A 22244-nucleotide genomic window follows, 5' to 3' on the forward strand; every position below is an offset into this window, starting at 1 on the left:
TTTTCGTGTGCTTGTTCTTGCTCTGATGTAGACAGACTGACTCTTCATTTACATGCTGGTACTGGGTTGCATATTTAACTCTGTGCTCAGCTGGGATTCACTTTATATCTTAAATGTAGGTCAAAAAAGAGACGACTTGGAAGAAAAGAGAAGGAGAAGAAATGGCGAGAGGAAAGGTCACGTGCAGTGTGCTGCACACAGATGGCTCCTTAGCACTAGGACATGTGGCAGAATCCAAGCTCATCTGACAGTTTGTTTGCACGATGCAAAGCTCTTTCAGGGACTGCTGAGCCTCTAAAAGTATCTGGGTGCATTCTGCAGGATGTTCACACTTTGCTGACCTTGCAGAAGCCTTGAACAAATTGCAATTTCTCATCTACTTTTGCAAACTGGGAGGTTTAGTGCAATGCTGAGATAGGATGGGTGGGGATACAACCATTCTGCTGTTTGCCAGGTGTCTAAAACCAGACTCTCCAGTTTGCCAATTTTGTAGATCCCACCTCGCCTTGCATCTCAGCAGGGGCAGTGAAACTCAACAGAAGACCCCTGTGGCTCAGCTTGTACCTTTCTCCTGCTGAAAGACTGAAGAAAGTAAGGATGAAGCAACTGCAAGATTTATGTTGGAACTGGATCCCCATGGATCAGAACGTGAATAACACCTCCATCCCCTCTCAAGCCTTCCAGACCCGACCTTTCACAATCACCGTTTCCTGACCAGTGACTCCAAAGAAAATAGAGCTGCTAGTCGGTATTTAATGGAAATCTGCACAAAACTTGTCAAAATACACCACCATGCCCGTCAGATGCCTGGGACAAGACCTCTACAGTAGTTTCCAGATACCTAGTGCAATTACTTACATTTTAAATTATCTTTAATTGTGGCGTGTGAGCTACAGAAACATTTCTCCTCACTCTGAAGCAAGACCTCGCTATTAAGAGTCACCCCCTAATTGCAGCTCTAATGGGGAGCTGGGGCAGGTCAGCACCAGGGTTAGCACAGGGCGAGGCGAGAGCAGCTGCAGAGCATGGGGAAGTGGAGGTGATGCAGCACAACAGTTGTGGAGGTGCAGCAGCTTGGAGTGTCAGCTTCTTAGCAAATCTAATTATGCCACCAGATGTTCTAATCCAATCTTCCTGTTTCTCTGGACTCATAGGATGGCTTGGGTTGGGGAAGGGACCTTAAGAATCATCCCAATTGCCATGGAGTTTGTCTAGGATAAACTCAATGAGTTGCTTCTTGGGCTTTTCTTTTCCTTTGCAGGAACTGAGCATCTTTTTGCTATCCAAGTGACTACTCGGGTCTGAGTGCTGGTATGTGTGGGATTAAACTGAATCAGACTGAACTCATAGATTGACACGGATGGCAAAGAGGGTGCAAGACTGATGAAAAATAGATGAGGTGGTGGTGCAAATCTGCTCAAGAGCTGAATGACAACTGTTAGCCTGGCAATGCTGAATTCAAGCAGTCCCTGTCAAGAGTGTGAGAGATGCTGCACCAGATTTTCTGGGTCTGTTTGCAAATTGACCTAATGTTCCTGTTGACACAAAACCTTGGAAGCGCAGCTAAGAGCAACATTACTGAACATGCCTGATTTGCTCACAGATTGTGGTCAGATGTGAGCATGAAAGCAAATACTTGCTGCCTATGCATCTAGGAGAGGAGAAAATAGTCAATTAACCATGGACCCAGATGCATGACATTACCTTCCAGGAGCAGATGTGCAGTGCAGGGAATGAACTAATGTGTGGAAGAGTTTCCTCAGTCAGTGAATTGTTTTTTGGTTCAGTGAGAAGTCTGGGTGTGCACATGCAACACATTGACTGCGTGGAAAAAAATCTCCATCTCTCTTCTTTCCTTAACATGAAAAAGAAAACCCACAAATCACAGGAGTCTCAAACTGTTCTTTGTTAAAGCGCCACTTGAACAATTTGCTTAGTTTTCACCACTTACTGCGTTAATTGCTGCCTTCAGCCCCACCCTATTCCCCAGGCAGAGAGAGCATTCGGACTTGTCCCAAGCCCAGCTTTAGCCACACACCTGTGGGATGGAAACAGGCAGAGCAAACAATGAAACAAGGCCGTTTATAAAGCCTTCAATACATCAGGCAGGGAGAAGAGCCCAAGTTTCCATGTCAAGGCCTAAACGGACCAGAATGACGTGAAACACATGGAAAATATGGAAAATGTGGAATAAGTAATAAAATTATAAATAAAACAAATACAATAAATTGGGAATGCAGTTTTAGTCATAATGATTTGTGTTCCTAGTAACCCAAGACTCTCTTACCTTTGAAAACGAGCATGTTTTTCCAGTGGGGAGTAGAATGCAGGTGATGGGGCTGCATGGGGCACTGGACCAACCAGAGGCAGAGGTGGGAACCAGCAGGCAGGAGACCAGGGCTGCAGTGTGTCCATGTGAGCCCTTTCTATAACCGAGGCTTGCATCAGGACCTCAGGAAATTCATGTAATCAGATGGTGGTTAACATTAGTGCAGGAATTTTGGCCAGAAGTGAATCTTGGCTTGTTCTAGGCTGAGAAATTCACGCCAGTGTTGTTACCCAAGTGCAGTTCTCTTAGGTTGCTTTGTCTCCTGTGCTTGTCTGGGTGTTGGTGACAGCAGTCAGCATGTTGCTCAGTGAATGGGGTCACTTGGTGATGTCCAGCTCCGGTGGGTTGAGGCTTCTGGGCTGTCCTTGCTATCATGCTGATCCGTGGGCTGTGGGATTGCGTTGCTCTCATTAAACACTTTTAATGAGGTTCTCTGTGATAACTTTATGTTCCTTCAGCTCCACAAAGGAATGCTCAAAAGCTGACTCTGGAAGAAAAGTAAAAAAAAAAGCAATAAAGTGTGGTCCTCTTTAACCACCGCTGCTGTCCAGTTAGCTGGTTAACAAGAGCTGGAGTTACAAAATAAATAGGCTTATCAGCCACACGAAATATCCCTTGTGTTCAGAACAGCTCAACCATTTAAAGCTCTGCTTGTGTCCAGGGCTAAGGGTACCTATAGGGAAAGCCAAGAAGACAGAAGGAGTGATGGGGTTGGACACAGCTGCCTCCACCTCAATTAATTAGGCACCAATTTACATACATTCCTTTGGGAATGACTTTGGCAAAAGTCAAGAATAAGGTTTAAATTCATGACTGGCAGCCTGAAAAACTTATACTCAAAAGGGCAGCAGAAGAGTGAACCAATGTGCCCAGAGTGCTAGAGCCCTGCTGCAGACACTGTGCCACCGTCCCAGATGATTAAATACTGAACTGTCCCTTTGCTGTATGTCAACACCTTGGAAAAGTCTCCTTTGATACCACTGTGATGAGCTGGTTTGCTGTGCTAACATAAAAGTGTGCTATGAGGAGAGTACGAATTGCAGCTGTTCTTCAAGGTAAAAGATTTGAGTTCCTATTTCCCGCTGCCATTGGGACCGATATGGGTCTGACTGGCCACTATATGGTGAAAAAGTCCCTCCGTGTGCCAGTATTGAAAACTGTTTGTGCATTAGCTGGAGCCTTTGCCAACGAACTAATATCATCCCCTTTGTTTATTATACTGAAACTCGATAAAAGAGGGGGAAAAAAAAAATCCATCTGTGGTGTGAAATGAATGTTCTCGTCTGGGCTCCAGGATGCAGCCGTGAGCAATGAATGGCTGTGGCTCCACCAGCGTCCTATGGCACAGCCACAGCACAGGGCTGCAGAGGGACCCCAGCCCCACACCACCAATGGGGACAGTCCCCTTTGGGGTGCTCCTATTAAGAGCGTGGCTGGCCATGCTGCATACTGGTTTTCCCAGCAAGGCATGCTCAGTTTTAAGTCCCACAGCACTTGAAATATTCCCACCACCCCCAGTATTTGTCTGGAAAAGAGACCATGCATTGGCAGCTATTTCTGGCTCCAAGGTAGCATTGCAAATTAACACATTTTCTGTTAAGAAAAACCCTGAACCAAGCAAAGCATCCTTCTCAAATGAGAAAAGCAGCTTGTGTGTGTTGTTAACAGGCTTGCAAAAGTTGAAAGAACCACTTTACAAGAAGTTACGTATTAAAAAAAATCAGAGCAAAGCAAAACCAAGAACAAAACCCCTAAGCTTGACACAGCTCCTGTACAAGAAAAGGATATAAAGCAACACGCATGGCTGAAATACCGTGGGATTCCAAAAGTATCAAGCAGCAAAGGAGAGAAGCCTTAGTAAGTCTGTGGGGGCTTTGGGACACTCCTCCCCATTTTACTTCACATCAGGAAGCGCTGGCACAGCGGGTTTCTATGTTATGACAGGGGATCTATGTGTTAATGCAATAGGAATTGTAATAATGGCAACAACAATAAACATCAACAGAAACAAAGGCAAAAATTCAGCACAATGTGACACATACAACCCAAAGGAACAGCCATGCCCAGGGGTGCCCTCACGCTGCTTTGGGTGCAGGATGAAGGTATGCCCCCAGCACAGGACCTTGCCCAGCCCAGGATCACGGCAACCCTAATGAGGGCTCTCGGGGACTTCCATGCACTGGCGGGAGCTACGTAATGTTCTCATGCTCATGGTCCCATCACTCATGTTTACTCCTTTTGGCCCTGTTTGCTGCTTGAATAAACGTGCAGCTGCAGATGCTGAGCTTGAGCAGAAAACTGAAGGATTTACATCCAGCTGGGGAGAGGTTTATAGCAGAGCAGTAGATCCTGCTGCTGGGGATGCATCCTCCTCTACTTCCTCTCTCCAACACTGCAGAGCTAATGATGCTAATGTCACTGAAGAGCAAAAGATGCTATTGCTTGGAAGACCCATTTCAGCTCTTCAGCCAAATCCCACCCAGGCCACAGGCTGCAGGCACAGCCCATCTGGGATGCCAGTGCCAGCAGTGAGTGGAGGCTGAGTGTAACACTAAAACAGGATGAAAAGTATAGCAACAATAGCAGATTAGCACAATCCCAGGCTGCAGCAAATGAGAACAAGACCAAATACAGCAGCTGTAGACACAGAAACAAAGGAAGAAAACTGCTTACCTTTGGAAGATCTCTGCTATGTAGAAATCTCCAGTGAGATACCCTCACTTCCACTGCCAACCCTTAAATGAAGGCTGGGAAGGGGTAGATCCTGGCTCCACCTCTTCTGGTCACTCAGGGACATTGCATACACCTGAGCTCCCCAGAATCAGCCCTGCCTTCCCACCAGGTGCTCAATCATTGCTTCAGGCTGTGACTTAGCATTTCCTCTGCACTGAGAATGAGCATCACTCTATATTTTATTCCCTGACATTTCTGTTCTATTAACTTAGACCCCAACACAAATACACATCCATGGCAGTGCTGTACTGGATGCTGGATGCTCTCCCATTCCCCAGTCGTCAGCTCTCACTCAAGCTGCCTTTATTTAAGTGTTTGGTGCTTCACAGATTACTTCCAGGCCCCTCAAGGGTAGAAAGTCTTTTTACCTCCTCCGGCCCCGAGACCGTTCCAACAGCTGTAACTATTTCATTTTTAATTTACTTGATACAACTTGTCTCTGCTTAATCCATCAGGACAATGTTGAGGGTGCCTGACCCATAAATTCAGGGTGGGAGGGTAGGGGATACTGGGGGGGAAAGGGGAAAAAAATAAAGAAAGGAATGGATTTTGAAAAATTATGTCTAGATTGCAGCCAAATGTGTTCTCCCAATTCACTGCAAAGTGCAAGGCTGGGACCTGGGGGCAAAGAGAGACCTCAGCTTTTATCACAGTGACACACATACACCCCCAGACTAAGGTTTTTCATCAGCTTAAACCCCTGCAAATTTAACACAGACACTGAAGTGAAAAAAATAAAAGCACCTCCATGCATCTATATGTAAACATGCACAAATAAGTTTTGTATTGTGTATCTCTGGAGGCAACGCATCCCATCCTCCAGGTACTGCTTTCTCTCCACTGACTGTTGCTAAATGCTCTCCGCTTCATGTAGGAGTTGGCACTGCTCTAAACCAGCCAGCTGACACTGGGCTGACTAGCTATGGGTGGGCATGTGCTTTGATTACAGGAAGAACCCTGGGCAATGATGTGTGTTTTAAAGCCCACTTTTACATACACCCATCATCAGACACAGAGCCGGAGAGACAGAAAATAAAGCACAATGATGAAAATAACTACACTCTAAAATATTAATGCATACATAGAATCATTAAGGTTGGAAAAGGCCTCTATGATTCCCCACCATGCCCATAACCACATCCCCACAGTTCTTCAGTGCCGCCAGGGATGGCAACTCCCAAACTCCCTGGGCAGCTGTGCCAGCACACAACTGCCCTATCTGAGAAGAAATCTTTCCTAATAACCATCCCCTGGTGCAATGTAAGGCCATCACCTGCCATCCTATTGCTGTTGCCCATGAGCAGAGACCAACCAACCACCAACATGAGAGTGTGCGCAACCACACGGTCATACCGCGATCACTCCGGAAACAACACATGCATTAAGAACAAGACTTAGCTTTGGAAATCTCACTTCTCTGCAGTTGCCCCTGGCCTCCAGCAGCTCCCCATGTAAGGACAGCAGCACTGCGGGGACAGAACTGATGCAAAGCGAGAACATTGTGAGTTGGAGAATTTTTCGGTCTCACAAAAGGCCAAAAAAACCAACCCCAAACAACCCCAAAACCCTCTTCAAAACCCCCCATCTCCATTTCTCACTTGGTTTCACTGCAGTCAGTGTAACAATGCCTCAGTTTATTGGGAAAGACAAGAGGGATTTTTTTCAGAATTACACGTTGATACAGAAACCATATAGGAAAGGTTCTAATTATAACTATTAAACTCAGAGAATAAAGGGATACAGTATTCCCGGCTCGCTTGGTGGTTAGGAGTTATGCAGTGCGTTCTCTGCTTTAAAATGTGTGGCAAACTATGTAATTTTTTAAAGGAAGAATTACTTTCATTTTATTAAAGTCCCCCTCAACATTGTTCTGCATTGGGTGATTGACTTTGCCCCTTTTCCTGCCACTCTCGATGCAATGCAGATGGAGAAGAGGTTTCTATGAGACGTGCTGGAGGCATGCTTTAAAAAATAATAATAATGGTAAGGCTAATACTAATAAAACATAATAGTAAGAGCCCTCTGATGTGCAGACTCTTTTTGGTTGGCTCCTCTTGCAATTCTTGGAGACCATGTTCTAAAATTGCTGGGTGATGATTATCGGGGGATTAGGGATTAGCGTGGTGGTTTGACTGCTTGTCAAAAGCCTTACAAGGATACACAGATTAAAATAATTCCCGTTTCTTTCCCCCCTTCTCATCAATAATGAAGCAGATGATTTTAAGCCCCATGTAACCTCCAATAGGCAAGGAGATTTTCCAAGTGATCTCATGATATCTGGCTCAATTTTGTTCTGGTTTGAGAGCTGCGGATGGATTTTGTAGTAACCGTAGGGCTCAATTAGATGTCAGGAGCTCCACAGGCTGGCAGTCTCATTTAGATTGTTGGGCAATAAGAGAGAAATGCAAAAACTAAATGGAATACAGCTGACAACTGCAAGAAAGGAGATTGCAGGAAATAAAAAGGGAAATATACTGCTAACAGAGATATACCCAGAAGACATGCAGGACACAGAAGCAGAGCTCCTCTCAGCCTATTCTGGTCCATTCTTCTGGCTGGGATAGCTCTTTATTACTTACCTGTTGTAATGGAATTGTTTTCTTCTGCATGGGCTCCAGAAAATTCCCACTGTTCTTTTGCAATTGTTTGGGTAAGTCCAAACTATCACCTATTCTGTTCTATTCTATTCCATTCTAAGCCAGCCCAACCCACTCTACCCTACCCTACTATATCTTTTCCTTCCCAGATCCAGTCATTAATTAGGCACAGAGTCATTATTCAGTACTGCTGAAAGCCCAATGCCTTTAGAAGGCTCCAGGAGGAGGTGAGGAGCACTGGCAGTGACTACAGAGATGAATTGTGGCAGTGCTCTGCATGGGACTACATTGGCTGCATTTCTGTGCATCCCCATCCCCGAGAGCCGCTAATGCTGAAGCATTTACCCAAGTGAAGTCCTGTGTTTCCTTGCTGCACCCATTTCCTCTCTAGCTGTTGATTATGAAGCCTATGGGATCAAAAGCAAAACACTCGGGGCTTTCAATGTAGCACAGAAATGTGCTGCAGAAAGTCCAGGTCACGGATTTATTTCTCCTCCCAGATCTCATGCTTGCCCACTAATTAGAGCTAGTTGCAGGAGATTAGATGACTTTTTAATGTCCCCCATGCAACAAGAACATAAAATGAGTTTTTTGTTTTTCTTTTTTCCTCTATAAATGGAAAAGCAAGGAGAATTTTGTCACTTCCACACAGCTATTTTTTCATTCTCTTCTGCAGAATATTGACAGTCCCCAGAAGTGTCCAATTCTACCATGCAGGGGAACGCTGCTGCTTTTTAGCTAACAGACAATGGTTCCTCAAAAAGCAAAAATAATCACACAACTGGGATTTCTGCATATAAACCTCTATGTTGATTAAAAACCAGAAACCGATGCTGCTGTTCTGTGACATCCTCAGCATTGGGTTTGAAAGGACCTCAAGGATCATCAAGCTCCAGCACCCCCACCACAGGAAGGGCCACCATCTTCATATCTAATATGAGACCAGGTTGCCCAGGGCCTCATACAACCTGATACACCTCCAGGGATGGAGTATCCACAAGCAATCTGGGCAACTGTTCCAGCACCTCCTCACTCTCATAGCAAAGAACTTCCCCCTGACATCCAACCTAAATCTTCCCTCCTTCAACTTAAAACCATTTCCCCTTGTCCTGCTCTTATCTGCCCTTTCACAGAGTTGACTCCCCTCCTGTTTTGTAGGCTCCCTTTAGGTTCTGAAAGCTGCAACGGGGTCACCCCACAACCTTCTCTTCTCCAGGCTGAACAAGCCCAGCTCCCTCAGCCTGTCCTCATAGGGTCACTCAATGTGATCATGGCCATTCTTGCTCCCACTGCGCCTCCAGACAAACCTCTAGGGGCAGTTTCCTTCTGGGAGCAAACACTCCTTTTACACCACATAACATTTTATAAGTTTCAAGCAAATGGAAAATGGATTTTATTATTGTATTTCTTTTTTTTATCTCTATTTTTTGGGGGAGGGAAGTGGGGAGGGAAAGGGGCTGAATGTTTTATGGCTGCAAAAACAGAATTTGTGGTTTGAACTGTTAAGGTTTGATGCAGAGGGCCATGGAACCTTTTATGTAACCCGCTGGCCTGAATAATTATCAAAATATTTTGCTTTCCACTCTTTCTAAGCCTCTGCATCAGAAAAAGAAAAAAAAAAAAATACTGTGTGCAACCTTTTGACCACAGAATCATAATACCAAGAAAACCCCTTCAGATGGCAGCAGCTTATGGGATGCTGGGCTGGGACAGGACCCTGCGGGGGACATGGGATGGGATGGAGCTGAGCTGGGAGGATGTGAAGCAGGAGGCACAAGGAGAGCTGTGGCCATCACAAAGCACAGCACTGCCTACCAACCAACCCCAGGGATGCTCTGCCTGCCCTTCAGACAGGGGCCCTGCACTTGCATGGCTGACCTACTCCACAGCTTTCTGTCCAACCTCACAAGCTGCGTCTGTGGCATTATGGACAAGAAGTCATCAGAAATGGCTCAGTTATTCCTGTTTCTATCCCATTACCTCCTGGCCTAGAGCAGAATGGGAGGAGCTCAGCTTTTCCTTAATGTAAATCAGTGCATTTCATCCAAATTCATCGCACTGCAGCTGTTTGAATGAGATCTTCCCAGAACCTTCTGTCCCAATTTCTTCAAGACTGGATTCCACCCTTGCACCCAGGGACCTAGACTGGCCTTTCTTTGCCTTACAGCGCTAATTAGATTGGGTTGGAAAGGAGAGGTGGTACGCATGGTGGGGATAGCAGGGAATTTGTCACTGACCTCATTCTTGTGAGCACCAGGAGCAGAATGGGGGTGGGAAGAAGTCCCTTTGAGGTGGCTAATTTAGCTCCTCAAGCAGATTTTAGCCTTTGTCCTGAAGCTAGAAGAAGCACTTTTTGCTTCTGGTCTTGCCGTGCTTGGCTGGTTATTGAGTAATTGAGGCTTTTCACCCCAAGTGCCTGGAAACAACATGGCACTGCCTTCCCTCATCTCCCAGCAAGTAAAAAGACCTGAGGAGCAGAGGAGGAAAAGCCCCATGCTCTGGCCAGGTGATGTGAAGAGACTTCAAAAGTGATAGCAGTGGGATGCTCTGTTCCTTCCAATGTCCATAGTGCCCCACTCAGTTACACACCAATACACACTGAATTGAGGTGCTGGAGGGTGACATCCCCACTCCCCACTGCTTACACAACCCCCAAAGCAGGGTCCCAGATCACAGCCAGCCTTGCCTCCATCCTCCCTCCCCTGTCCTCTGCAGGTCAGTAGCACACATTTACTCCCCTGAAGCACTTTCTCTATTTTTGCTGAATCACATGAAAAATTCAGCTCAAGTTCCAATCACTCATCACAAAATAAGCTGATGGTTAGACATGCTATTTTAAAGCAGATAATAAAATAAAGAAAACAGTCACTCTCCCTTGCAAGAGAAATACAGCTGGTTTTCCTTTAATTCCATTCTGGTTCAGCCTGATTCCTGCCTCCCCCATTGCAAGCTCCATGAGCTGCCAGAGCATTCACCCAGAGTGCAGAGCAGAGCATTGCAATCTGCAGATCTGCAGTGCTGCCCTAACAATCCAACACTGTTGAGAGCTGCTTTGAAAACATCACCTCGCAGCATCCCTGGGCAACAGAATCCTCTCTTTTCTATAGGAAAACTACAGAAAGGGCTGGCTGCATTTTTTATGTGCCTTCCGTTCCTTGGCCACCCAAATCAGTCAGATGCTTAAAGGGTTTCTTGCTGCAATGGCAGAAATGCATTATGTCTTGGGCACTGTCCAGAATAAGAGCGTTTGCCTCATTTACAGCACTAATTGAGAGGTTTATTGGCCTACAAAAATATTCCATAGCTCTCAGGGCTTCCTATAGTGCTGCACACCTTGAAGGCCTGTTTTCTGAAAGCACTGTATCATGCAATGAGTCACTGCACAGGAGGGTTGGGGTGCAGGGACAAGGAGGGGATGGGACCCTCTCCCAGACCAACTCAACAGCGGCCACATGGGGCTTTGTCCTGAGGGGATTGGCAAAACTGTTGTACCTTTATCATGAGAAAAGATGATATTTAGATTGGATATTAGGAATAATTCCCTGGGGCTGTTCAGAACTGTGGGGATTTGGCACTTGGGGACACTGTCAACAGGCATGGGGCCTGGAGCTCTTCATTATTCTGCACCCTTGTGAGCCTCAAGATTTTGGTTCCATTCTTCATCACTATGAAGACCAGAAACGTGCCTTGTTTTCATAAGGAAAGCCAAAAACCTTTCCACTATTACTTATCTTTGGAGCTGGGACTTCCAATCCTAACTTCATGTGCTGGAAGCTCAGCACCAGCAGCAAGTGCTGGGACTGAGGGTGCTCCCTCCTCTTCCTCATTGCAATTCAGTGGTTGTCCCCATGTATCCAACCATTTTTAGCAGGGATCTTAGAACAAAGTAACCTTACAAGAGCAGAGCAAAGCTAGCTCTTACCCATGCTGTAATTTTCTTTAGCCTGATTAGTGTTTTTTTTCACCAGTGCAACTGGATTTCATCCCTACACAGCATTGCCCCAGTTATAAGTGGGTTGCTAAAATACCTGCTTTTGCCAAGATATCCTAAACACCATTTTTATAGGTAGAATATGCAATCCAGACCTTCAGCTGGTGGAATTTGGCACAGCTCCACCAGCACCAGTGTGTGGACACTGATTTACACTGGTGTGGGAGCCAGACCTGGAATGTTCTCAACCTATCTCGGTTTTACTCCACCACAGCTTTTGTTTGGGTTGGTCTCAGCCCTGCTGGAGGCACTGAGCTGATTTGGGCCACCAAATCAAAGCACCCCATCGCTTTGCCAGGGAACGTGAGGATGCTTCTGCTTCTTATTGCAAAGGGACAGCAATCCCAGGGTGCTGGCAGCGCAAAGCTGGCCTTGCTCTTCCACATCTTTCCTGCACTTGCTGCTCAGTTTTTAGGAAGAGATTCACAGTCTTTCAGGAAATGATTATCTCGGTGAGACCCAGCCCTCGCTGACTTGATGGACAGCTTCTGCAACAGGCAGGGAGGTGCCAGAGCTGGGAACTCAAAGAGAATAAGGCCTTCAATTACTGCAGTGGTATAATTAATTAATTTATGACGGCTGCCAGACAGCAGCGACAGCAATGCTGACTTACTTCACTGCAATCTACGCTGCTGACTAACGCTCATATCAACACCTCTAGCAACCAAGCAGCCACCAGCCCCTTTGCTGGCTGAGATTTCACTTGATTTCTCCAGAGAGAACCTTTCCAGATCATTTGAACTAATTGAGGTAATGGAGAAATTGTTCTCATGCCAAAACACTTTTTTTTTTTTTCCTTTCTTAATTTCCCTCCCCCTCTTCTTTTGGTAAGATGATAATATTTGGAAGGCTTCTGGCTACTGCTTAAAGGAGCAGGGCTGCAACGCTGAGCAGTCAAGAGGTTGGATCAGCTGCAAACTGTCTTCCTTGCAGAACTAGAAGCCAAACTGCACCCCAACATCTGCTAAAGCCCCCGGTGAGTAGGAACACCCCTGCAGCAGGAGCATGCTGTGCACTAATTGCAGCAATCAGCTGTAATGGCATTTACATCTTCTGGAAGCAAGGGCAGCAGCAGCATATTGGGCTCCACAGCAGCTGACCCTGCCTCCCAGTCTGTGCTGGGGATGGGGCTCACTGGGCTCAGGGTTGGCTTCAGACACCCAAACCCCACTGAGGTCTTGCTCTTAATCTGCACCTCAGTTCTAAGTGATCCTTAGATTGAACTACTTGCTACAGGCTGGTGGCTGTTTGCTGGGATATGGATGATGGGGCAAACCTGAATTTGTGTGGGGGCTTCCCACGTTGCCCCAGTCTTTGTCACCTGGTGTGATAGGCTTAAGACTTGGGGAACAGGTTGCTCTGGAGCACTGCCTGGAAAGGAAGATATGTCAGCCACAGCTGGTGCTGGCAAGATGGAGCTGGAAGGGGAAAGGAGGGAAATCTTCCCCTTCCCATTAGGAGATTCAGCCTGAAGTCTCCACGAGAAATACTGGGATGGAAAACAAAGCCTGGGCTGCTTTAGGCAGCCATGTACCAAAGTCCTTTGCCTTCAAGATGTGTGGGCTTGTGGAGGACAGAAATGCAGCACTGGGTGGGCCAGTGCAGGCTTTATTTATTTATTTATTTATTTTGCTATAACTCGGATATAAAATGCTTATTTTCATGTTTCATAACGTTTTTCTAAAAGCACATTTTTTGGGTTGTGTCCAAACACACAGCAACCCCCCTGCTACAGCCTGCTGCCTGGGTTTGCACATGCACCGACCGTCTGAGAGCAATGAATTCTGCTGCACCCTGAGCTCTCCCAGCCCAAGCCTCCTGCAGCTCCTATTCCCACATTGCACCAATGCCTGGAGAGGGAAATAAAACCAGCTGGATGCCACCAGCCCAGCTGCCCTGCTCCCAGCTGCTAATTGCACAGAGCTGCCACAACTGGTATTAAACATAGTACAGCATCTAGAGGCCTCTAGTGTCCAGAAGCTACAAGAACTCGGCCAATAGGTGGCTTGCCCAGAAAAGAAATAAATCAAGAATAAATTCTTTCCGCAGTATTTGCAAGCAATAAAGAAATGGTTTCACAACAAGCGCTACAATCCACAATTGCTCATTAGTGCCAACACAAACCTGCAGTGCTCATCACTGCATGGGTGACCTGTGCCATTCACAGCATCCAGCAATAACCAGATGAACACACGACCAGAACAATATGGGAAAGAACAGTACATGTGATAGCACGCTTCATGGTACTCACCTTTGAGAAGAGAAATCCAGCCTTTGGTCACAGAGGAATCCTCAGAGACTTCAATTTCCACAGGTTGGATCCCCAGGCACTAAAAAGAATAAGAATAGAGAACAGGTAAGAATAATCACAGGAATGGCAAACACTGGTGGTACATCTGCCCCTTGGATATATATATATATATCCCTGCTTTATCCCTTTGCTGTTCCCTTGCTGAGCCAGCAGCTCACACTGCTCCAATCAGTCAAGGAAAACAGCAGCATCCTTCTGTGTTTTTGTGGTTTATTCCCCCCTTCCTGGTTTGCACTGTTAGGTGCCTGCCTGTCTTTTCCGGTTTGGATTTCTTTAAGAGGTTTTATGACTGGACAAAAAAAGAGCCAGCTTTTAGATCCGAGAGCATCATAAATGCTTTTTGCTACTGATACTGGGAGAAGCTGTGTGCTTAAGGCAGAGCTGCACCACATGGCCTTCCCTGACACTCTCCCAGCCCCCCTTTCTCCTAGAAAGGAAAAGCAAGCAGGAGTCCAGCATAGCAAAGCAAAACAGCACGGCCAGGAGGTCTAGGAGGGATGCACATACCTCACAACAGCAGTATGGGCACAGAGATGGTGCCCAGTGGTCCCCATGTTTATTCCTGCATTTCCAGAGGAATCAAGGCTTTAAGCTGTTCCCAATAACTCTGGAAGTGAGAGGTCATCTCCTCCTAAACCTGAGCAACTCGTGGCACACTCAAATTGATGCAGATTCCATGCAAGCAGGAGGCTGGGGGAGGAGAGACAGCCTCACAGCTTGCCTGCCTCTACCTGCACACCCAAAGGCTCTCAGCTCAGAGGGTGCAAAAAGAAGCAGAGCATTGGCTGCATGGGAGCAAAAGGAGTTCATAGCAGAGTAAGGTCCCAGGTTTGTGCAAGCCATCCGATCCTGGGGGGAATGAACCCTGCCCAGCTGGGGCCTTGACCCTCCAGTTAATCAGCAATTAAGGCAGCAGAGGACACTTAATGGAGCTGTATATTAGCTTATCTCAAATGGCAGATCAAGGAGGAGAGCACTTTAAGCATAGAGCTGGTTTATCTCTTGGTGAGAAGCAGAGCATTTCTTTCTCCCTGTCCCCTACCCCTATGATTTATACTGACCTGACGTTTGCATTTACACCACTACACCAGGCTCTGACAAGAACCTCATTAAATCTTGCAGTAAATCAGTTCCTCTGACAAGTATCCTTTTGCTGCCTTTGGAAATGATGGGTGCACACATTTGGGGACTTATGCCCATGCTTGTTCACAAACATACATACAGAGATGCACATGCAGATGTATACGAAGATACATATATATATTTTAATCTTGTCTTGACATCCTGAAAGGCTTTCCAGGGATGAAATATTACTCACACTCATCAGCAGGCAAAAAACAACCACAAGAGTTCTAGAGGAAGAGAGACTCAGTACAAACTGAGCTGGATGGGTCCTTGCCAGAGGGTCCTTGGGATCCCCTGAGGATCCAGCAGTTCTGGAGGTGGGGGGCAATGGCACCCAATGTGCTCAGGTGGCTGAGAGCTGGGATGGGCAGAAACCAGATGGCACAGGGACATCTGTAAGAAAGGCTAGAATTAAGCCTTTTGGAGATTACATTCAGAAAGTACACATATGTTTAAACGAGAAAGAAAAGCCAGTTAAAAGTTGGTCAAAGTACAAAATTAAAAGAAAATAAACAGAGTGGAAGCAGCAGCCTCAGCCCTCACAGGAGAATAACTCCGTTTTCAAATCCTCGCAGACACGATTTCAAAGCCCAGGAGTGAAAGGGTCTGATTATTATGGGTAAAAGAACAGAAGCACACAGACACAAATTCCTCACTGCTTACAAGCTGTGGCATGACACTGAGGTCTTCCTTAAGCTCACATAGGCACACAAGGCTCCTTACCCCACTCTCAAGCAGCAGACTTCAACTCTGTATATCAAGCCTTCTGGTTTTGGAGGACACTGATTGTCCACCCAGGAGCAAACCAGAGTTATAGGAATAATAGTGCAAGGAACCTCCTGCAGGATGCAGACCACGGGTGGCTCAGATCCCACATGCAACGTCTCCTTGCTTTCCAATCACATGGTGCCTCCTGACTAAATGAAAAGGTCATTTCCCCATTTTGCTGTAACAACGTGATCTAAAAATAAACTCTTGCCTTAAGAAAACCATCTCCATTGGCCTTCAGAAAACAGAAAGACTGCAATAGAGGGGGAAAAAAAAACCACCAAAACACCCAACAACAGGAGAGGTAGAAAAGAAAAAAGAAAGAAAAAGTAAAGTCATAAAGTTGTGCTGTTCTTCTTGCCAACATCCACAAATCCTCATCCAAATAACCTCTCATTTACATGCATGTTTATTTAGCTTTCATGGCCGTCTGGAAATCAGAACTTTTTTTCCCCCCTTCTTGTCTAAGATAAAGATGAGGAGAAGTGGGGAAATGGAGACTCCATCCGTCCTTACATCGCCATGACTGGCTGCCATGCTTGGCTTTCTGCTTGGCCGAACACCCAGCTCACGTGCTGGGGGCTTATGAATCATAGAATGGCCTGGGTTGAAAAGGACCACAATGACTAACTAGTTTCAACCCCCCTGCTGTGTGCAGGATCACCAACCACCAGAGCAGGCTGTCCAAAGCCACATCCAGCCTGGCTATGAAGGCCTCCAGGGATGGGGCATCCACAACCATGGGCAGAGAACGTGTCTTAAAAGTGATCTGGTAGAAAGCAAAACAAAAAGGGATATTCCTGAGAAACAGCCCCTTCCAAACACATCCTACCATCAGTATAAATGTTTCTGAGCTTTTTAAATCACAACGCATGTGGCTTTCATTATGTAAACACTCACACGTGCTTAACTTTGGCCATGTGAGGATACTGAAGTAGCTGAAATAAGCCCATGCATAGGTAAACCCACACTGTTTTCCTCTTTCTTCCTTTTGACCACCTAACAAACTGAAGTTGGAGAATAAAGACACGACTCATTCTCTGGGCCATCAAAAGTTGGTACTGACTTATCCTTCAACACTGGCCTAGACATATAGAGGACAGACATACCTGATTTGGAGATGCCAAATAGGCAATCTCTGAATGCTTTGGGAATCCCTTTCCATCAGTTTCTTCAAGCTCCATCTGGCAGTGCCAGCATGGACAGTCAAGGAGTCAAGTCAATAAGTACTTTGCTTATTACTATGTACTTCTTTATGGATTTTATATGCAAGAAGTTTATTTTGCTTTGGATGGCTAGAGCTGTATCATTTCCCTGATGTGGGCGAAGACCTACTAATATAAAAACACTTATATTCATACAGCTTATTCCTGTATGAGAAAAGGGAACAAGCTTAGATGGTATAAGGCACCCTTATGCTGTCCACACTACAGGATATGCTGCTGTAACTGTATGGGTAAAATATCACAACCACAGCCAACATAATTACACCAGTACAAAAGATACTGTGTGTAGACCAGAGCTACATATGCCACTTCCTAATACTTTCATTTGCCACTTTTGGCCACTCTTGTTACTGAATTAAATCCCTTCTTTCAGTTAGGTCCTCCTTCCATCCTAAGCAGCAGGAAAACAAGTGGCCAATTTACCTGGGTCAACAGATACTGCTGACACAGGCAGGGTCAGGACTGTCCCTGCGTCAGAGGAAGGTGTCTCCTTGTTTTGCCTACTCATATCATGAAACCATAGAATCATTAAGGTTTGAAAAGACCTCTAAGGACATCAAGTCCAGCCATTAACCCATCACCACTGTGCCCACTAAACCACATCTACCCTTTTCTTGAACACCTCCAGGGATGGTGACTTCACCACTCCCCCAGGCAGCACTTTCCAATGCTTCATCAGTCTTGCAGAGAATAAATTTTTCAACCTGAGCCTCCCCTGGTGCAGTGTGATGCCATTCCCTCCCATCCTACTGCTGTTACTTGCGAACAGAGCCTGATCCCACCTCACTCCCACCTCCTTTCAGCTGGCTGTAGGCAGCAATGAGCTCTCCCTTGAACCTCCTCTTCTCCAGACTGAACCATCCCAGTTCCCACAGCTGTTCCCCACAAGATTTTTGCTCCAGACCCTTCATAGCTCCACTGCCCATCTCTGGATGTATACTGTATAAAAAGCAAGGGCTGCCTCAGCAGCCAAAATAGCTTCTTAGCCTTGTGCCAATGGGACAAGTGTTCAAGGTTGCACAGTGGCACAGGGAAGACCTTCAGCTCCTTAGGGGTTTTCTCGCTTGCTCTGGGGCTGACCAGAGGTTCTTAGGATGCCTGTTCCTGTGCCTTAGCTCTGTCTCTTCAAAAATGGGGATGGTAGTTAAGTGAATTGCTTGGAGTTGAGCCAAACGGGCTGGAATACACTGAGCTCATCTCATCACGGAAGTTAAGTAGCCTCAGGCCCCTACAGTGCTGGGATGAAAGGCCAGGCCAAGCCAAGGGGTCGTGGTGGAACATTAAACCAAATAAATCAAACCAGCTGGGAGACTCCATTTGCTCTCAGGGTTACTTTGGAGCTGACGGATGGGAAGGAGAAAAGAAAGGAGAAGTTCATGCGTTCGCTCCCGGGACATGACAGCTGCTCTCCCATCAGATGGGGGAGAGCTCAGAGATCAACTGCTGCAATCCATCAGGGTGGAGATGGCTGGAAAAGCATCCTGTGGGCTGTGGGGTGGAAACAGAGGGGTCTGGGGTAGACACTCCTTCTGCAGGCTGCTCTTATCCCCGTGGAGAATTCCTCATCATATGCATGAAGTATGTTTGAATATGCCACAAAGCCCTCATCCGCTCACGGAAGACAGCTGAGTAGAATCAGGTTATAATTTCAGTAGGATGGAATATGGAATATGATATATTTATGAATAATAGTTTTAAAAGAGCAAAATCCTAGCAAAACAAGCTGTTTGGAAACAGTTCTAAAGAAGCAGGCGATGCTTTCATTGGGAGGGGCAGATACAGTTCGCATCACAAAAAATAATCCTGAAAGGACTGTAGTAGAAGTGAACCATGACAGCTGATAGAGCAGTAACAGCAGGCAATGTTGAGATAGCTCCTTTTCCCAGTCCCAGTTTGTCTTGTTATTTATCTAGGAGCTGCTGAAATTATTCTCTGAAGATGTGCCTTCAGAATAGCTTATTAGTGTTCAATTTGAATGAGATAAAGCCACTGACGTCATAGTGCAACTAAGTCTCATTAGGTCAATGACACCAAGTCATTTTTGGTTGCATTTTGTCTTTAGTCCTCTGTATGATGGCAGCAGTAACCTGATGCTGGGAGGCACCTGTGGCTAGAAAGGGAAAGTCAGGGTGTTCCATACTGTGATAACTGTTAAGATTCAGCAAATTCTCCACCTCAGAGCTGTGGCCACGTTAACCAAAGAAGTGAACCTAAGGGCTGACCTAAGAGCTCTTTATGCATCATAAAACCATTCTTGTGTGATGGGTGTTTGTTGTTAACACATGCTTCAAACATTCAGTTAGGTCCACGAGGAAAAAGTGTGCTTCATTCATTCAAATGGAGGGATAGACACAGAACAGAAAACCAGATCTGGAATTCGGTAAGCTATCCAGGCATTGGATTTGTAAATTATTTCAATTCTTGTCTTAAATGGCAAATTGTTTGATCACAAATAGGAGCAGAGAAAAATACAAACACAGCATTTGCTTTGTCTACTGCTGAAAGGGTCCCAAGCCCTAGGCAATGAAGCTTGGACTCCCCAAGTGTGACATTTACAGTGAGTTTGGGTTAAACTCTTAAGACAAATCATAGCTGGGACTTGTCTCAGCTTCCCTTTGCCCCCACAGTGCAGACAGCCTCTGCGCTTGAGAGTATTTTGGTCTCCAGTTCTGTTATTCTATCACTTCTTATTATTAGAAGTTTTTCTCATATCCCGATTGGTAGAAAACGTCATCATCGATTGCCAAGAATAACCTAATATTGTTTAAAAACATTATTGCTGGGGCTGACCCAGGGCATGTCGTGCTGTGAGCGGAGTAGACTTGGAATCACAAACTCCTTTCAGCTTATGGAAGCAACAAGGGCTGATGTGTTCCGTGCACTTTCTGAGGGCGAGCTGGAGAAGGAGGTTACACTCGATTCACATTGGCACTTCCCGCAGGCGGTGGTGCCTTGCGATAGCTGTGAACGCAGATGTTCCCTTTTCTCTAGGTGAGAACAGAAAGGGAAAAGAGAAAACCCAAACCCTGGGGCCATAGAGGTGTTCAGGACGCTGTTTTGCCCTGTGTGCCTCTGCCTCCATCGCGAGCGGTTCTCAGAGGGGGCTGGCAAACTCCTCAAAGAAAACAAAAGCATCTCACAACGTTTGAGTTCAACTCAAACCACATCTTTAGGGATTTTGAAAAGGACTGAATCCTATCAGGGAAGCTTTGCCATTCTATTTCCCCCTCATCTCCAGTTACTTCCCTGCCTTTTGCACAGCTTTGGATTAGCCGGGTGCTTTCTAGGAGAGGAAAATCAGAGCTGTTACCACCGTTCCCAATGACACTTCCACGGTCTGTTTGGGATGAGGCCATCTGATGAATCCCCACAACTCAGCCCCTTCACGGTGGTTTTGCACTGTGACCAGAAATGACACAGGATGGGATAGAACCGCCTGCATTTTGCATGGAGGAATGGGGAGGTGCAGTGCTCTGCCCAAGCACACAGTAAATCAGCGGCAGAACCAGAAGCCTTAAGAATGAGCCTTGTAGTCAAAGCAAAATACTCTCCTTCTGCCAAGAGAAGAAAGAGTGAAAGGAGAGGGCAGCAGATGGAGGAGAAGGGGGTACAACCACATCCATGGCCTGATGGTGAGGTTCCTTCCTTCAAACACTGCTGTTTGCCCTTCCATGGGCTGCTCAGCACAACACCACTCTCGGCGCCTTATTCACATAACTTCCAGCCATCTCTTCCCCCATTATAGCTGTCTGAAACATTACACACAAACAAACTACCACAAGGCTATTTACTTCAGAGTTTCCAGTAATCTCTTTTCTTTCCCCCTCCTTCATATCTGTGGTCCAGTTTTAAAGAATCCAACATGCATTTGGAAAGCTGAATATTCTGTGATTCATCCACAATTGTTTCATAGCAGATTAATGTGCTGCTATAGCAAGAAGACATAAGTAATTAGGTGCTCGTTGATTTATTTGTTGCTGTTAATATTTGTTCACAATTCGGCCTTTTTTTTCTTCTAATGCCTGTGAACTGCTCATAACCAACTCTGCTTTTGTTACAGCAGTCGTTATTTAATGTATGTTTGACTGAGCCTGGAAGCAACATCTCCAGTTTGCTGTGCTTGGTGAGATGTGATCATTCCTGTTCTCAGTGTGTGGTAATTGCCTGAATCACAGCGTGTTCTTTTTGCTTCTGTTTTCGATGGTTAATGCTCCTGGGGTCAAAATCCTCCGATTGCTTTAATGTGTTTTTAAAAATGTGTTTATGGTCCTCACAAAATAAAATAATAAATAAAAAATACAAAGTGCAAGAAGAAAATAATAGCTAAGAGAGGAAGGAAAAGAAGACGGTATGGTTACTTTGCCATTTCACCCCTTCTCTAGTTTAGCTTGCCCTTTAGGTTCAGCCTCCTCCACAGCTCTGAATTTAGGCCCACACAGTGGATTTCCCAGCCCTGCTGGCTGCCTGGTTTGTTCTAACTCCCGCATCTGAATTAATCGAGGGGTCTAGAGGGGTGTCTGAATAGATTCATGATTGAAATTATGACTTTCAGCAGACAATTGTGGCTCTGATGGGCAGGCAGAGCTCAATGCTCTCAGGGCCTCTTTCCACCCCACCCTTCAGGAATCTGTTAGCTGAGGTTGCCAACGTCACTCTGCAATGCTTTTGCTAACTTCTTGCTTTTTGCAAACTGAAAGGTCCATCAGAAAGAAACAAACTGGTATGCACATGTAGCTCATGAACAGAAATTCTCTGAATTTCCTGCTGTCTCAGAGCAGCCTGAGACTTAGCACTGTGGACCACCTCCAGGAACCTATTGCCAAAGCTGTTCCTGCAGAAGACACGAAGACACGTTTACTGTCTGAAGGAGAGGATGCAGCCACATCACTCCTCAGTCCCTCTGCCAACCACTCCATGGCCAAACGATGCTATGGAAAATGAACCCCTTGCCAACCCTAAAGGGAAGCTGTATTGCTTCTTGCCAGGAGGATGGAAAGAGCCATGCAGCTGGCACAGGCTTCATGCTCCTGATACTGATAGAACAGCTTCTTGTCTTGGTAGTATCTCTGCATTAGCTATTGGTCAGAATGCCTTGCCCAAGTCCTTCCACTTGATGCTGAACAAGCCAACATCAGATGCTTGTCACCAAACCCAAGCCCTGGCT

The 22244-nt window shown here is 46.0% G+C and overlaps 2 long non-coding RNA genes across 3 annotated transcripts in view; one reads left to right on the forward strand and one right to left on the reverse strand.

Moving 5' to 3' along the window:
- The window catches only part of LOC107322215 (uncharacterized), a 147336-nt gene extending 145101 nt beyond the window's left edge, over window positions 1-2235 (forward strand). For both annotated transcript variants that reach the window (XR_014936649.1, XR_014936650.1), the window contains one exon: window positions 120-2235. This is a non-coding gene — a long non-coding RNA (uncharacterized LOC107322215). The remainder of the gene's footprint in view (window positions 1-119) is intronic.
- Window positions 1790-14735, reverse strand: LOC107322216 (uncharacterized). The gene is made up of 4 exons (XR_014936651.1): window positions 14469-14735; window positions 13902-13980; window positions 2288-2816; window positions 1790-2038 (listed from the first exon to the last, which is right to left on the reverse strand). It is a non-coding gene; the product is annotated as an uncharacterized LOC107322216 (long non-coding RNA).
- Window positions 14736-22244: the final 7509 nt, after the last annotated feature.

Source organism: Coturnix japonica, chromosome 23 (genome assembly GCF_054131305.1).
Source record: "Coturnix japonica strain WE chromosome 23, WE-NBRP24, whole genome shotgun sequence".
NCBI classification, from domain to species: Eukaryota; Metazoa; Chordata; class Aves; order Galliformes; family Phasianidae; genus Coturnix; species Coturnix japonica.